Consider the following 17,639-nt stretch of genomic DNA (forward strand, 5'->3'; position numbering starts at 1 on the left):
AATCTATGACAAGTTCCTTTAAAAGGAAATAGTGTTCTTCAAGTATAAGATAAATCGATTTATACACGCAAACAATTTCTAATGGGTTATCAATGTCAGGAGAACATTATTTTTATTGTTAAATATAACCAAACATAAATTCTGCACATAAAGAATTATTAAAGTTATTTCAAGCCGGATGCAACATTTTAAACATGGTTTTATAGCTTATCAGATAAAGGAACTTCGCATCAACTAACCACAGTGGCGCGCATGCTCGAGTGTGAATCTATGGTCGTAGTATCAGAATCTCAGCATGTCGAAGCCACTTGAATATTAGTGGTGAAACGTGGAAGACGTAGGCAGAATAAAGCTGTATCAACTTAATTTCTTCTGCGTTATCAGTTGATTTGGTTTAAGGTTAGTGTTTACTGAACTAAGCATGGTTATTGAGAGTTTGATAAGATCCCAGTTCACGTCTCATGTCGACCGTTAAAGATCAGTTTCGCACGTATACATACGCTGTTTATGTGCTATCCTGTTACGCTGAATTGTTTACAACAATATACTCAAGTAGCCTGTCGTATATATGACATATATCTTCGATTTATTTACTTTTATGTTACAATATTTGGTATATTGGTTGGCATGCACTTTATGCTTTATTGTTGCTGTAGGAAGAGTAATTCATAAGTACGGTATCATAATTATTTCATTGCCAGTACACGCGTAAATTTAGAAGCTTGTTGGCAGTGACATTAGTAACGACTCTACTTTCAGTTTTCTCCGGGATTAACTTTCACTTCAGCGCTAATAGTCATTATTCGTTCGGGTGTACTGAACGTGACATATAAACATATTCGTTAAAACCACGGATTTTTTTTGTATGAAAGTATTGAAAGGTGACCAGAGATATCCACGTTACAACTTTCTGATTATTATTATACAGACTAAATTTCTAGTATTTTCTACTTTCTACATTGCGTTTCCTGTAAAAACTTATTTGGTATAACTATTATTCGTCGAGAGGGGGGTGCGGGGGAGATACAATATGTTTCCAAAACTATGCTATATTTTCATTTCCATTTGTTTAATATTCAAGACAGAAAGTTTTTATTACAGATATTGTGTATCATTTTCTTTGACATACCGGTACATCAAGTCTTATATATTTCGATATTTAAAAACTTAAACTAGTGATTTACCTTCAGTTGTGATGGATGATTACAATAAACAATATGCACATTAAAATTTTACCAGGGCAGCTTTGTATGGCAATATTCCCCCTGCCAAGAACTGGCAAGGACCCTTGTTTGTCAATATTTCCCAAAGCATTGCATAAAGTGACCGACAAGGTAAGATATATTATAGAAATGCATATTTTAAACATAATATCCAAAACTGACAATTTTGTGGATAAATCAAATTGATTAGTAGGACTGTTTTTGTTAAAATTTCAATCATCCACATTTTGTTTTGTTCTGTGAAATCATTTAAATTTTGGATATAATGTGTAGAATATGCAGATATATAACATATCATTCCTTGTTGGTCACTTTTTAAAAAATATATTGGGAGCTATTGACCAAAAAAACACTCTTGTCGGTGCTTTTGTCAAGCTTTCAATCATCCATAATGTTGTAAAAAAAAATTTTGAAATCATTTAAATTTTGGATATGATGTGTAGAATGTACATATAATATATCTTTCCTTTTAAGTGACTTCTTGCAATACTTTGAGCGCTAGTGACAAAAGAATTTCTATTGTTGTTTTTGTCGATGATTTGTAGAACCGTTTATGATTTTTTAAGAGTCAATATTTGTTGACAAATACAAAAACATATTTTTGGAGAATTTTTTTTTTTTTTGCTGTAAACATAAACATGCATTTAATTGATGATTTCTAATTAGTAATTACATAGTTAACATTCTTTTATGTGAAAGGCTGGGGTTCTGTTGAAGGTTCAGATATTCGGTTTCAGATATTACATTCTCAGATGTACAATATTCAGCAACATACATATGTATAGTCTATGTATTCATGCCTTGTGATGTTCCTGATGATCAGTGTTAGTTATAATAACTCACATTTACTGAAGTATATCAATTGGTGCTGGATTATACAGTCTAAGTATAAGAGGCAAATCACTGACTATCCCCCCCCGTCTCCTTCAGTTTCACCATTCATGGAATTATCCACCATTTCAGGATTTTATACGGCCTGACGATGAGGTATAATGACTGTACTGGTCTCTGTAGACTGGTAGTTTTACTAGTTTTACAAATCCTATTTGAAATTACCATGTGTACTCTTGGGGTCGCAGGTTTGATTCTGATGTTGGCAGAGAAAGTTCTCAAGGATTTTTCAATGTAATTTCGAATTTCTAGTGGTGCAGGATGAAGGGCTTTGCAAGGAAGGTGTCTAGTCAATCAGATGAGACAGAAAAACTTAGGTACTGTATACACTTTGGCATGCATGTAAAAGTATAGCTATGAGAATGTAACTAAAAACGCTGAGATCTGATGTGCTTGTTTTTAGCTACGATTGGATGCCTTTAGTTCCAAGTGGCAAACTCAATTTCTTTATTAATGTATGTACCATCTTAAAAATAAGTTAATTTTATACTATTAGTACTTATTACACATACGCAGTCCAATCTACTGAAACAACATTCATTTATCAGCAAATATTGACAATAAAGTAAATCAAGCATTGTTTTTATCAAAATTGATTCGGACGTTCATAATTACGCCATATTACTACTGCGCAACTCTGATCAGATGGGTACTTTGATTGGCTATTGCACACGAGGCCCCGCCTTAATGTGTTACAGACGTAAATTTTAAATGTCGGAAAAAGCAATCTACTGTCGCTTCGATTTAACAAGAGGGGATTTGTACCCGTTTCAGGTAGGATTATATGCTTAATTGTAGTTGGGTGTGGCAGAAATATTATAAATAACAATAACCAATCGTTTTTTTGTCATTTTGTTTACAAATGCTGGGTGCGAATCGCTCCCGCATGTGTTACATTGAAGGTAATGGCATCATCCCTTATCTCGAAACATGGAGGGTTGAGAGATTAAGGTTTGTTATCTAGTAAAAGTACCCCTGACAGTTGCTGTACTGGTGAAATTAATTTCCTCTTAGCACATATTGTATGGTATATGCCCGTCTTCATTAGCCGGGTAGCTGTTGAAATGTAGGAGGTCATTTCTTTCCCGAGAGTCAGAGTTGCACAATACTCAGTCTCATCAATTAGCACAGGATCAAACAGTCCCAAGAAAAGACTGGAATCATCAACAATGAAAACATGCTTGGTTGGCATTGAATACAACCTTCATTCCTTTCAAGATATTTCTGTCAAGTTTGGAAAAGATAAATACCTGGCCATTAACCCAGAAAGGTGGTTTAACCACTCTTTTAAAGCTATTAGTGTTAAATACTAGGTTCATTTTCTAAATGCATCAAGGAGATAGGAAGGCGGTTAAATACTAGTTTCATTTTCAAAATGCATCAAACGGATAGGAAGGCTGAGAACTGGTTAATCAAATGGTTCTATGGCAAACTACCTATAATTGACAAGATGTTGGCTTACTGGTTCAGTTCAATTTCAAATTTTCTTTGTTTATGTTACGTTAAATTTTTTGGAACAAACATATTACATGTATTGCAAAATTAGAACGAAAGATTTATAGATTTTAGTGGAGAACTTTATTAAGGTAACACGCATGGTAAATGTTGGTATTATAAGGTATTATAACCCCCTTTACAAGTTTTCACACCAACAGATCGTCAGATAACTTGTGTAAATAAACACTGGTGTAAAGAGAAAGGTGAACACCTACTACAGCCAAAACAATGATAAAAAACACAGTCATGTTTATTAGTTGAGAGAAATTAGATCTTCTATATTCTTACCAGGTGGCAAGGGTTGGATAAACACACCAAAAATATTATTCCTGCGGCTGGTACTTGATGTACATCTTAATGAATTGTTTAAAAAAAACAGACTCAGCGGCACATAAGGAATTCTGAAAGCTATTTTCAAATTGTAATAAGTAATATAGTGTTTTGCCATGGCAGCAGAAGTCCAATTCATCCAGAATGTCCAGTTAAAATTGCTACCAATTTTATTGACTTACATTTGAGATTATTTGACATGCTTTGCAGTGGGGCCTCAATTTATTTGATATTAAACAGGGGGTGGTTGTGCTGAGTTGTTTAAAAATTATTTAAAGACAATATCATTTTGAATATTTGAGGGATATGCTTCTACTTCAGGAGATTTGATACCATTGGACTGTTCAATTGCTGTGACTTGCTCAATGTGACCCCATGATGTGAAACAAAGAGTTTAATTTTGGTTCCGTTCATTTGATAAAAATGTTGTTAAAAGTCTTGCCAACATTAATACAAAATTTATCTTTTGAAACAAATCACCTATTTATAATAGAGTTTACATTTTGATTTTTATTAGTGACGGGATGACCCTGCAAAGAATCAAACAAGCAACTCTTTGCTTGGATTCCATATCATGAGTCAAACTGAATCGACACTGCCCAATTTGGGATGCCGATTTAAAATTGAGATAGTACAGTCCAGGGATCCACAGATGATATATAAACAAAATTGCTGTGAGCATCTATATACAATTACATTCTTGCTACATACATAATAGGTATTAAGCGGAAGAAAGAACTAAATTATATAGGACGTATAAATTCTAATTTCTGTAGTGTCTCAGATATACTCTAGCTTACATTTATAGCACGAAATACGAATGTCAAAAACATTATAAGATGTGACATTCATAGCCCAAGGGTAAACTGATAGTAAAGTACATAACAATACAAGGAAGAAATCTAATTGATTTCTTAAAGTGAATATAAAAATCATTTTGTCATTTCTATAGCAGAATAATTACATCATCAGATTGTGCGCAAGTTTTAAAAAAATGTGAAAGCACATCGATCGTGTTGTGTAATATTCTGTAATGACTTATTTTATAATCAATGGTGAAATAATGATTAATAGCTTTGTAGTGGAAAGGTTAGTAGAAAATGAGATCTATCGCATGAAATCCACCGATTTTCTCTTTAAATCAAGTTAATATCGTGTCATTTTCACATAATTACTCCTTGTTTGTGACCCCCCTTGAAGTGACCTTTACAAATAATAAAGTATGGCTGTCACTTATGGCACCAACCTAAGTTTTAAATTTTTTTCCAGTTTCTTGAGTAATATCGATCATCTATCTATGGTGCCAGAAAGACAGCAATATCTATGAGAAATTGCTATAGGGAAACCCAACAATATAAAAGAAGTGTCAATTCCATGCCAATCTTAAACCTACGTCTTATCAAACCCACAAGAATCTTAATGACATTTAAATTGTTGTTTATATAACTTGATGCTATTTATTGTAATATCAGAAATAAAAAAGATTTATAAACTGGTACTGAAGCTAAAGTATTATAATAGAAGGGTATTTGAAATTTAGTTCTTTCAGATGGTAATTGATCATAAATAGATTTTAATGCAGTTGATATGTTGGATTGTAAAATGTGAATATATATTGTTGTTGTCCCGGTCGGGGGGTTGGATGGCTAAATGGTTAGCGTGCGCTCGCTGTATCATAAAGTCTGTCATTGAGTCGACTGGCGTGGTTTCAAATCCCCGGTTGTATGTGACCAGGAGTAGGGTCGCATGTCCAACCTCGTGGGTTTTCTCCGGGTCCTCTGGTTTCCTCCCACTGCTAAAGACCCCTATGCGCAAGCAAATTATTGAAATAAAATTAAACCATATGTTAGTCCCGAAATGATCTAGTTTGTGTCGAGTGGCCGTTAAACCCCATTTCTCTCTGTTGTCCTGGTCCATTGGTCTGGCATCCACCAGCCATTGTGGATGCTCTAGAGGCTAAAGTTAATATCTGATTGACTTTAAAGTAATACACCGTGTTTAAGGTCATGAGATGAAGAAGCCTATTGATTTTCAATAATTTCTGATAATTACTGCCAGAGTTATTACCCTTGATCACTTTGAAATATCTTGATAATCCTCTAGATGCTAAAGTTAATATCCGATTGACTTTAAATAAGACATCCATATTTACAGTTTATTTCAGTGATACTTGTTACACCAAGTTAGAAACTGGCTGCAATTTTATTGTAGAAAATGCACAGTTTACACTGTCAATACCCAATACGCACTTGGTACTACATTGTGAAAAGTTCCCCAGAAAAGATAATTTCTGTATGATTTATAGCCTGGACAAATATTAATTTGGATTCTATGTATCACAGGAAAAAGAGGTTATGCAGATGATATAAAATTAAAGAGACAGTTAGCTATCTTATTCTGTTTAAACAGATCATATTTAAATACATTGAGCTGATTGAGGGACCAATTTACAAATATATGTGATGCTGTACTACATGTAGATGATAATATGTGTTAACTTAAACAGATGACATACAATTAACAACTATAGAACTTATTCTTGCGAGCAGTGGTGAATCAAGGTGGGAGCCCGCTTCTCCCCCTCCCCTTCTCGGTGGTGTAGGACAGAGGGCCTGGCAAGGGACAATGTATAGTTGTTCGGATTGGATGAAAAACCAAGGTCCCTTGTACACATTGGTGTGCACGTAAAAGAACCCTTGCTAGTTGGAATTCAAAATAAGAGTAGGCCATAGCGCCGCTGTCCATGCAAAATTTCCCTCATAGTAAAATGCTTGGCGAATGCTCGTCTTCATTAGCCCAGTTGGTGCAGAAAAGTAGGACGTTAAACCTCATTTCATTTATGGCTCTCACATTGAATATTATCTATAACGTACTGCATAAAGCCTAAAACAATAGTTCGGTTGGAAAGAGTTGGACCAATTGTAAATATATCTATTGTCAGATGGCCAAATGGTAGTGCTTGTTCATTGTATCATAAGATCTGTCATTGAGTCAACTGGTGTGGTTTCAATTCCCTGGTTGTACGTGACAAGGAGTAGGGTTGCCTGTCCAACCTCGTGGGTTTTCTACTGGTCCTCTGGTTTCCTCCCACTGCTAAAGACACCTATGCGCAAGCGAATTATTGAAATAAAATTGAACCATATGTTAGGCCTGAAATTACCTAGTTTGTGTCGAGTGGATGTTAAACCCCATTTCTCTCCCCCTTTTTCCACTGTCTTAATTATTAATTGATGTACAATATAGGTTGTTAGGATTAATAGCTTTATTCCTAATTTACAAAAAAAAAAGGTTTGTAGAAGAATGAACAGATCAAAATTCTATCAGCAAGAGTTTTACTCTGTATTTAGCTTTTGTGTTTATGAGTAAAATATACCACTTGTAAAAACAATATGTCACTTGTGCCAGTATCTGTTTATTCATCTAGGATCTCTGAAAATAAATATTTAGGTAAATATTTTAAATATAATGTTTTGGCAAAGAAATTGCTTAATATAAGCTCATTTTTTAAACTCATCACATGACTTCTTGGTCATTTGTCGTGCATTTGTACTTTTCGAAAAGGCAGCAGACCACTGGCTCACTCTTGGATGGACAAGAGAGATAGCAGTGTGAGAGGGATGATTTATTAATATTTGAACACAGAAAACTAAGGAAAGATGGCATCATCTTTTATGAGAAGTGGGAAATATTGAATAAATATAAGTGAAGACAGATTTATAGGACTGTTATATGATAAGTTATAAGATAGGAATGGTTTAACCGTCATAATACACATCTATCACTAAAATCCTTCTACATCTAAACCGATCTTGCCAAAAATATTGAGATGAAAATGTCAAAAGTAATAAGTTCTATCCAAAGTTTTTTCAGCTCAAATATTATATTTTGTGTAAATTGTTCTATATAAAGAACCAAATGTCATTGTGATAAATTGATCCTATTTCAAAGTGTTTATTGTAGCTTGACAATCCTGTGGGTTCTTATTTAAACCAACTTCAGTAATTTGATAAATCTACTAGAAAAAGGTAATTCCACGAAAAAACATTTCAACGCAATTTTTTCTGCAAGATTCATTTCAAGAAACTCCTAAGATAAGATATCATTTTTCTTCTAAGACACATCGGAATCCAACGATTTTTATTTTAGACAGCTAGATTTGTTTCCGCAAAGAGTATAGATTTTCCAGTTGATGAAGCGAATAGTTTTTATTGTACTAACGTGTTTTGTGTATTGATTTGGGTGGATGGTACGCAAACTATATTTGTATCTTCTAGAAGCCTTGCTACATGGTATGGCCCAAAGGCCTGTAAGCAATCATTATTAACACTTAATCATAGAATAGCACTTAGAGAAACATTGATTAGACCATACTGAACGTATTGACAGAAGGTTGGAGTGACAGAATATGTCTTGGTGCCAGATGAAAAAATAACAAATACTAATATTTATGGCTGTTAAAACATCTTACAAATATAGTGCTCTTTTATAGATTTATATTTGATTTATTGCCACCCACTATTTTTATGATAATACTGTCCATGCTACCCTATTTATGATAGAACTGTCCATTTTAATCCCTTTAATAATAAAACTCCCCATATTAACCCTGTTATGATAAAACTGTCCATGTTTCCCCTTTTATGATAAAACTTATGATATAACCCTGTTATGTTAACCCTCAAATGGTAAAACCTTCCTTATTAAACCTTTATGGTAAAACTGTCCATGTTAACCCTTTTATGATAGAACCTTATTTATTAAACCTTTATGGTAAAACTGTCCATGTTAACCCTTTTATGGTAAAACGTTCTTTATTAAACCTTTATGCTAAAACTGTCCATGTTAACCCTTTTATAATAAAACCTTCTTTATTAAACCTTTATAGTAAAACTGTCCATGTTAACTCTTTTATGGTAAAACATTCTTTATTAAACCTTTATGCTAAAATTGTCCATGTTAAAACTTTTATGATCAACTGTTCTGTTAACTGAGTTGATTTCATAGTACTTCAGACGTGGTCTTTGGCGTAAACTCTCAATTTAAAGTCTTTTAAAGGCTCAATACCACTCTTGTTGTAACTGAATAATATGTCCCAATCTTTATTCTGGTCGACAAATTGTACTATTTTAGAATATTTCAATTAATTGATGATACAAATTTCATCTTAACACACCTTATTTAAAAATTTTGAAAAATTCAACATAATGGTTTGAAACGTCTAACGTAAACCTTTTCAAATGAAACTTCGATTTAAAAATATTTTCGAACCCTCTGGACAAGTAAAATAGGATGTAATGGATAATTTACACAACAGGTAGGACACTTAAACACCTAGTACATGTACTTAGATAGAGATATTATTTATTTTCTGGAGCTTTCAAGCCGGCAAGAGTGTTATTGTCCCTTTAAAGGAATATCAGTCCTAATATTCTCTTCAGTGTGTACAAAGATATGCTGAATTGAAATTTTGTCAACATTTCGTCGGTGAAGTGTCCAAAAGGTGTATCTAAGAATTTCTAAACATTAAGAAATAAAACCTTTTGCATTTCAAAATTTCCACAAATCGAGATAAAACATTTGGACACATGATACCCAGAACAGTTCTAATTGGCATAGAGATACACAGCTTTGACTAGTGTATTTGACTAATTTCCCAAGATACACCCTTTTGACACTTCACTGACGATTTGGCATCCAGTGCAGACGATATATAATATGATCAAAACCAGCAAGCGCCACCTATCATTTTTGATGAAATCATTTCATGGGCCTCTTTCTAATCCTTAATCTGAGCCTGGATATTATCTATATTTGATATTTAGATTTTGTTTTCTTAATTAAATGTTACTTAATGAATCAGAGTACATTTTAGCATGGATTAAATCCTGAAAAATTGGATATTGTCCGAAAAATGCATATTATGATTTTGTTAAAGTATAATGGTAATTAGATTATTTATAGCGATTGTTTCGTTTCCTTCCCCTGTGGTTAAATGGCCAGAAATGATGAATGGGGTGCGGTAGATTATTTGTCAGGAAACCTATATACATGTTGACTATTATTATTACACTCCGTTTTATTGATGATAGTTACTATATATAAGATAATCTCTAATTGACAGTTAATCAATGAGTAATCATGAGCCCTAGTGGCAGTTTGTAAAGAGGAGTGGTAATTGTCAGCGCCTCAACATCATGACAATCATTAACAGATCTATCTTACATCTCTCTGGTTTCCATAGAAACAAACTTGAGCACTGTTCTATTCCTAATTAAAAGCTAAACACGCTTGATTTGATTCATATTTACAGAAAGAAATTCTTTTAATTATTGATGATAATCCTGCAAATTCTGGAATTCTCCGGGCAAATGATGCAAATCAGTATTTCGCATTCACAATTTAGTCAAAATATAAAAGATTTGCGGAATCCATGTATGGTAAAAAATTTTAAACGAGTGATTTTTTGTTGTGTTTATACTTAAATCAATAGTCAAATGGACCTACCGTACACACATATACAGTTTGGTTGAATTTGAATATATAGAGATAAATGGGGTTTAACGTCCACTGAAAACAAACTAGGTCATTTCAGGACTAACTTGTGTTTCAATTTTATTTCTATAATATGCTTTCGCGTAGGGGTCTTTAGCTGTGGGAGGAAACTGGAGGACCCGGAGAAAACCTACGAGATTGGGCAGGTGACCCTATTCCTCGTCACATACAAGCAGGGAATTCAGACCATGCCACTTGACTCAATGACAGACCTTATGATCTTACGCCATGCCTGTTCTTCATGGGCTATACTATATACTGGAAAACAACCGCAAAACACCATGTTATACTGAATACCGGAAAACACCGGAAAAACACTAAATACCGGAAAACACACTAAATACCGGAAAACATCCTAAATAGGTAACTAAGAGCCTGGTCCTCTGGTAAACACCAGAAAAACCTAACTCTAACCCTAACCCACCACTGGTCCTCTGGAAAACACCAGAAAAACCTAACCCTAACCCTAACTTCCCGCAAACATTTAGGGTGTTTTCCGGTATTTAATGTGTTTTCCAGTATTTAGTGGTTTTCCGGTATTCAGTATAACATGGTGTTTTCTGGTAGTTTTCCGGTTATTTCCGGTATATAGTATTGCCGGTTCTTCATGATGAATAAAATATTATTTATATATAAAAAAAATTAATTTGAGTTTGAATTGGCAAATTATATATATTTTTACTTCATATAACAATTAGTCAGATTGTGACAGTTTAATTTGGACAAAATACACAATCTTTTAACTAACCAGTTTTCTTTTGAATGATCAGAATGGGTAGAGATGAGATTGTCTCAGCACTTGTGTAACCATTTGATACCCAGATACTTGAACATCAACTTGATAAGCACTATCCAGAAATTAATATGTGCTAGGACTCCCCATGTATTCAGTATAACATGGTGTTTTCTGGTAGTTTTCCGGTTATTTCCGGTATATAGTATTGCCGGTTCTTCATGATGAATAAAATATTATTTATATATAAAATAAATTAATTTGAGTTTGAATCGGCAAATAATATATATTTTTACTTCATTTAACAATTAGTCAGATTGTGACAGTTTAATTTGGACAAAATACACAATCTTTTAACTAACCAGTTTTCTTTTGAATGATCAGAATGGGTAGAGATGAGATTGTCTCAGCACTTGTGTAACCATTTGATACCCAGATACTTGAACATCAACTTGATAAGCACTATCCAGAAATTAATATGTGCTAGGACTCCCCAAATTCCAATTGCTACTGCAAAAATAAAGTGAATTTGAGTTCCCAATCTGCCCAGTAACCATGACAGTAAATGCAATCCTGCCAAGATAACAGTATTATTATGGTCTAAAAATTACATTGTATGTGCATTCTTGTTTAATATATCATCTGAAATGTCATGGTAATTACTATAATAAAATAACCATAAAAGCCTGTGTAGTTTGTCATGCAAGAATAATATAGTATTGAGATTTGGCAGCCCTGACATTCAGATTCATCTTTTGAAAGTTATTCAGACAAACTGAAAAATCCAAATATTTATGTATATCTTGGCATCAAAAACAACTTTTACAACTACAAGTATCTATTTCATGTCACCAGACATGTAAAAAAAGATTGAGTTGGACGAGTGTGTTACCTTTTAAACAAAGTAGGTGAAAAAAACGTCTATATAATTTATGGTTGCTAATTATATACTCGTGATGTGCCAAAATGGCAAGACAAAAATTTCCATTTTATATATATACAAGAAAATATGTTGATGATCAACAAAATAGATATGATATATTTGCCAGTAGGGAAATCTGGGTCATTCTGCTCTCTTCTCTGTGTAGTAGACCTTGAAAATATTTTTACATTTGACCCAGCGGTAGCAAATTGTGCTACTTTGATAGTCCACATTATTGATTCTACATGTTTATAATTGTTTGTTCCAGTAAATAGGTGCATATTGTTTTATAATTATCCTTTAGAAGTATGTTTTGGACTGAAGTATTATATGACAATAAGGTACACTTTCAAGAACACAAACATCTGATACCACTTCTCATTTGAGGAGTTTTATATCTAACAACTTTGGTGTCTTAAATAGATTTAATTTGTAGTGATTAATTAGATGGAATGCATTATGAAGACTTTTGTGGGTTTTGGGTAATAGCTATGAGAATATAAACTATTTAATGTATACTATTTTAGCCAATAAAAAGCTTTTTTTCAAATTTATTAAATAAAAAGCCAATAAAAAGCTTTTTTTCAAATTTATTAAATTTATTACAGGTAGCCAGCCAAAAACTATAGAATGATCAATTGTTAACATTTTCCTTCTTAATAAAGTTCTTTTAGTGATGACCGACCATTTTAATGAAAGAATACGGGCCATGGAAACCATTTAATTCAGAGTTATTATTTTCTACTGTGACGCCAACCCTAAACTACCCAGCCAAACATGTACAATGGATTAAATCCGCAGCCTTGATGCTGTGCTTCCCTTATAGAAAAACCATTAGTTAAACGAAAGATGTTCAATATTGGACCTGTAGAAGTTGAGAAATGGTGGCAGGATAATCTATCTTGTGTACAGGGACCACTTTTTCTGATCAATCAATTTGTCGAAATTAAGAGACGGAGCGATGTTAATTAAATTGATTAAGTTGGAGGTTAGATTCGCTAACGATTTAATATGATTGAGTAGTAAACTTAGAGGGCACAAACATTTTTTTTTCTGAGCCGACAAGCTTTCAAGATTACACTCAAAGAAAGTTTAGAACAAATTGAAATCACTTCATTATGGATGCAGTTTGAGTAAAAATATGGCAAAGTTGATTAAGATATGGTAATATTGTGTTGCCGTCAACCCACATAGAGAGCAATTAAACCGTCTGTTGACAAGAATTTACAAATTTGAATCAATTCTGAAATGCTAAAGTTGGTTGAAGTTTAATTTTGGTTTTTCCTAATTTTCATTTGCATGCTTTTCTTACGAATGTCTTTGATAGTCTATTATTAGATATCTCTCAGATCATGAAATTCAATCAAATTAGATAGTAGAAAAACTCCTTCAACTCAGCTTTACTCTATTTAAAATTTTCTTTGCTCTCAGATTGATTGATCAAGTGTAGATGTTTCATTATTTATCTACTTGAAACATCACTGGCTGTTTGCAGATCTATATACTATCGTCAAATCCCTTGGAGATTCGTTGTAAAAATTTAATTTGAAGAATCTAATAAGTGGTTTTGAATTATTTCAAATGACAAATTTATCTATAGCATTTTTTTGTCTTTTCTTGGATTTAAGATAAGTTGACCTTCTAGACAAAGAAACCAACAAATTGATGCACACAGAATTATTTTCGATAACATAAAGATCCATTGGCACAATATGCAAGATCTTAGGGGTCAAAACATTTTTAAAATTAGTTTAATGAGATAAACAAAAGGTTTTGAATAATGTACCAGCAGACCAACACCACATGCAACTGAAAGGTTGTGTTTCTTCGAAAAAGGTATCACAGAGCTTCAGACATGGATAAAGGATTGAAAGAGTCTATAACCCTGATCAGTCAGTTTCATTCATAATATGCAACTGTAAGGATTACAATACTGTCTATATATACATCTACAAAAATGTTAGATACTAGTATACAGTTTTCAAAGGTCCTCATTACTTTAGTATAGCAATTATCTCATTCTTAAAACAGGTTGGGGGTTGGGTGGCCGAATTGTTAGCACTTGCTTGCTGTATCATAAGGTCTGTCATTGAGTCAACTGGCATGGTTTTGATTCCCTGGTTGTACGTGACAAGGAGTAGGGTGACAAGGAGTAGGGTCGCCTGTCCAGCCTTGTGGGTTTTCTCCGTGTCCTCCGGTTTTCTCTCACTGCTAAAGACCCCTACGCACGAACAAATTATTGAAATAAAATTGAACCATATGTTAGTCCCGAAATGACCTAGTTTGTGTCAAGTGGACTTTAAACCCCCTCTCTCTCTTTCTCTCTCTCTCCCTCTCTCTCTCTCTCTCTCTCTCTCTCTCTCCAAAACATGTAAGGCATAATCATCTGATACAGCTCTCACTCTCAAAAATTTGGATATTCTTGTCCATGCAATGTAGATAATTATACATTCAACCTAAACACTTCAAGCAGCTTTTTGTTAATGATCCAGAACTGTGTCAGCTTTGACATTTAACATTTTAAAGGCAATTATTTTGTCAACTGGTGTGAGTTATTAGTATTAGTGTTAGGTAGCGATGACATACGAACGTACACTAGTAGAAATATTGATTGACCATGTGATCTCGGTGATTTACATATTGTAGACAGACACGATTTAAAGAGCGTCATTAACGCATCACTTAATATTGATAGTTTTCCTCCTACAATTGATGATATTTCAAGATAATGGAGAGGTTTGTCCATTTTCTACAGCTATAGAATCTGTTTTAGTCTCTCTGCCCGTCTACTAGAGGACGTTAAGAAGATGAGTTCCAATTAGTGTGTGATCAGATATGATATGGTTGTCAAGCCATTCACTATTAGAAAATAAAGCATTATTTTCTTTTAAGTTCTGTATTAATGAAACAAAATATTCTAAGGCCAGTGATCGCAAATATTGAATTATAAAAGATCACCCTGAAATTTATATAACAGTATAGATTTTAGCTGGTTTAAATTGTACAATATCTTCCAAATTACCAGTATTGCTTAAACCAATATATTATTTTCGAGGTTAAAGATTTTGTATTTTACAATTTAAATTATTTATGAAGATTTTAAGCTTCTCAGAATGTCATCATTTTTTTAGTTTTGTTTCGGTAACAAGGTACATAGACGTGGATAAGAAAAGTTTATTAACAAAAACAAAAGAAATCGGGATTGGTTGATAACACTCAAATCTGATGAGATTTCCAACCAGGGTATAGCGGGGAGGGAGTGTGGGGGGGGGGGGGGCTTTGTGCCTGCCCTTCTGGAAAATTGACCTAGAATGTTGAAAGAGTTACCTCAAATACTCAAGAATATAGACTGACTAGAAGGAATAAAATCAGATCACAAAAATCGAGTCATAATGTAATAGTAATTTCAAAACTTGCAAAAGGGTACCCCTATTGAAAAGGCCATATCTCAGTCAATATTAATGCCAGAGTCAGTTTTACATAAATTTGCATGAACTATAACATATATTTTTTTCATAATTTTCTGAGGTCACTTTACAAGCACTGGTCCACTTGACATGGAATGACCAACCAAAGAATGACACACAGGAAGCTGAAAATAGACATGTTGTTGAAATTCTTATGTTTATATAGCAACATTCTTGTGCATGTCCCAACTTAAAATACATCAGTGTTTAGGAAATCATGACAAATGTTTGAAAATGCTTAAAATATCTATAATAGATATATAGATGACTACTGAGATCAAATTTTTAAAAACTTTCAAGACAACTCCATTCAAATCCCCACACTAAAACAATGGTTGATGTCGTCGCTGGCATAGCCAGTACTAGCACCTGATAATTGGAATGAGTAGAAACATAACTAACAGTTAATTTTAACGCACCAAATAGCATGGAGAAACCTGTTTTAAAAGATCTGATAGTAGTGACATCATCACTAATACATTCTGTAATAAAGAGTAGAACACAAACAGATAAACTACCGGTACTATCTTTTTAGGATTTGATTAGCACACTGTATGGCGTATGCCCGACTTCATTAGCTCAGTCGGAGAAGGACGTTAAACCCCATTTCATTTCATTTCCTATTTCGTAGGATCTGGAAGGGGTTTTAAATAAACCTCATGGTTAGGCAATGGAATGGTCTGATAAGTAATGCTTTACGCAAGGCACTTTTGACCAGCTCGAACATGTCACTTGTAAAACTGTTGTTGATTGATTAAATAAATGGTCAAGAACACTCAGTGAATATCTGCCTGACTTTACATGAACCCTGTTTTAACATCCATTGGTAGCAGGTGAGATTGTGAAGAGGAAGCGAGCAAAAGTAAACCTTTAAACTATATTAAAAATGTATAGCTTAATCAGTTTGTATGCATTCAGTGCTCTTTTGAGAAATAAAATCTCTTTTTTTGTCTTCAAGAAACAATACTTTTAGACTTAGAACTCTGAATGTAACCGCAATTTAAATATGACCACAAGTTTTATGAATTCTTGGGAAATATTTTATTCCATACATGTATATGACTTGATCAAAGAAAAGATCTTTGTATTTGTATTCCTCAGGGCACATTGTGTTTTGTAGCTACTGTGCTATCTTAAGTTATAAGAACATGATACAGTTGTCAGATACAGGAAGAATTCTTGAAAGATAGAATATTATTTAGCTAGACTTAAAGGAAACAATAAAACTTACAATAGATAAATTACAAAAGAGAGAATAGAAATATAATATATGGGTGGATATAGATGATTTGTTCATGAATTATTATATGAAAATCAATCATCACCAGAAGAGCGAGAGTCAGGCAGTCTGGGCCATGTAAGTCAGAACTGCTTTGTTGTTACTGATGAATTGTGTCTCACAGAAACCAATGGTCAAGACATCCGTTCCAACCCTTTTTATTCACATGTCTAATTTAGCTTTCCTTTCATTTATTTACAGAAGGGAGTATTGATTTTAAGAACACAATCAACGCAAATGAAAAATATTTTGACATTTTCATTTCAACTTTGTTGACAGCTACAAGACAAATAGAAAATGGAGGATATTCTAAAAGCTGTGCTTCATGATAAAAGTTGATGTACACTTAGCGGTTTTATGTAAGCTTCTATAAGGTCTACAAATTGAATTTATAGAAGGTTAATCAATTTGATTTACTTTCTTTGATGAGAATTGTTTTGTGTCTTGTTCGGTTTGATTGAATTGGCAATTGAAGGAGCAAGAAGAATTAGTTCTGACGCAACACGAACACAATGTCCGATTTCTTTTCCAATTGTAATAAAGAGTCGATTTATTTGACCAGTTTATGTTTGTATGTTTCGTTTGATGTTTATACAAAGTCGGTTTAAAACACATAAAAAGAACCCTTAATACATTTCATTTTCTATGTCAAATTCAATAGACCTTTCGTGATCAAAGATATTTTATGTTGTTAACCAAATGAAGTGTGTTTGGAAAGCCATATCTGAACGAAAGTATCCATTAG

The 17,639-nt window shown here is 33.3% G+C and overlaps 1 protein-coding gene across 1 annotated transcript in view; it reads left to right on the forward strand.

The window, feature by feature from the left end:
- The first annotated feature begins 245 nt into the window (after positions 1-245).
- Positions 246-17,639, forward strand: part of LOC126812398 (vitamin K-dependent gamma-carboxylase) — a 43,985-nt gene continuing 26,591 nt past the window's right edge. The window contains exon 1 of the mRNA XM_050538775.2: positions 246-399. The gene's annotated coding sequence lies outside the window, so the exon portion shown is untranslated. The remainder of the gene's footprint in view (positions 400-17,639) is intronic.

This window comes from Patella vulgata, chromosome 2, assembly GCF_932274485.2.
Source record: "Patella vulgata chromosome 2, xgPatVulg1.2, whole genome shotgun sequence".
Lineage (NCBI taxonomy): Eukaryota > Metazoa > Mollusca > Gastropoda > Patellidae > Patella > Patella vulgata.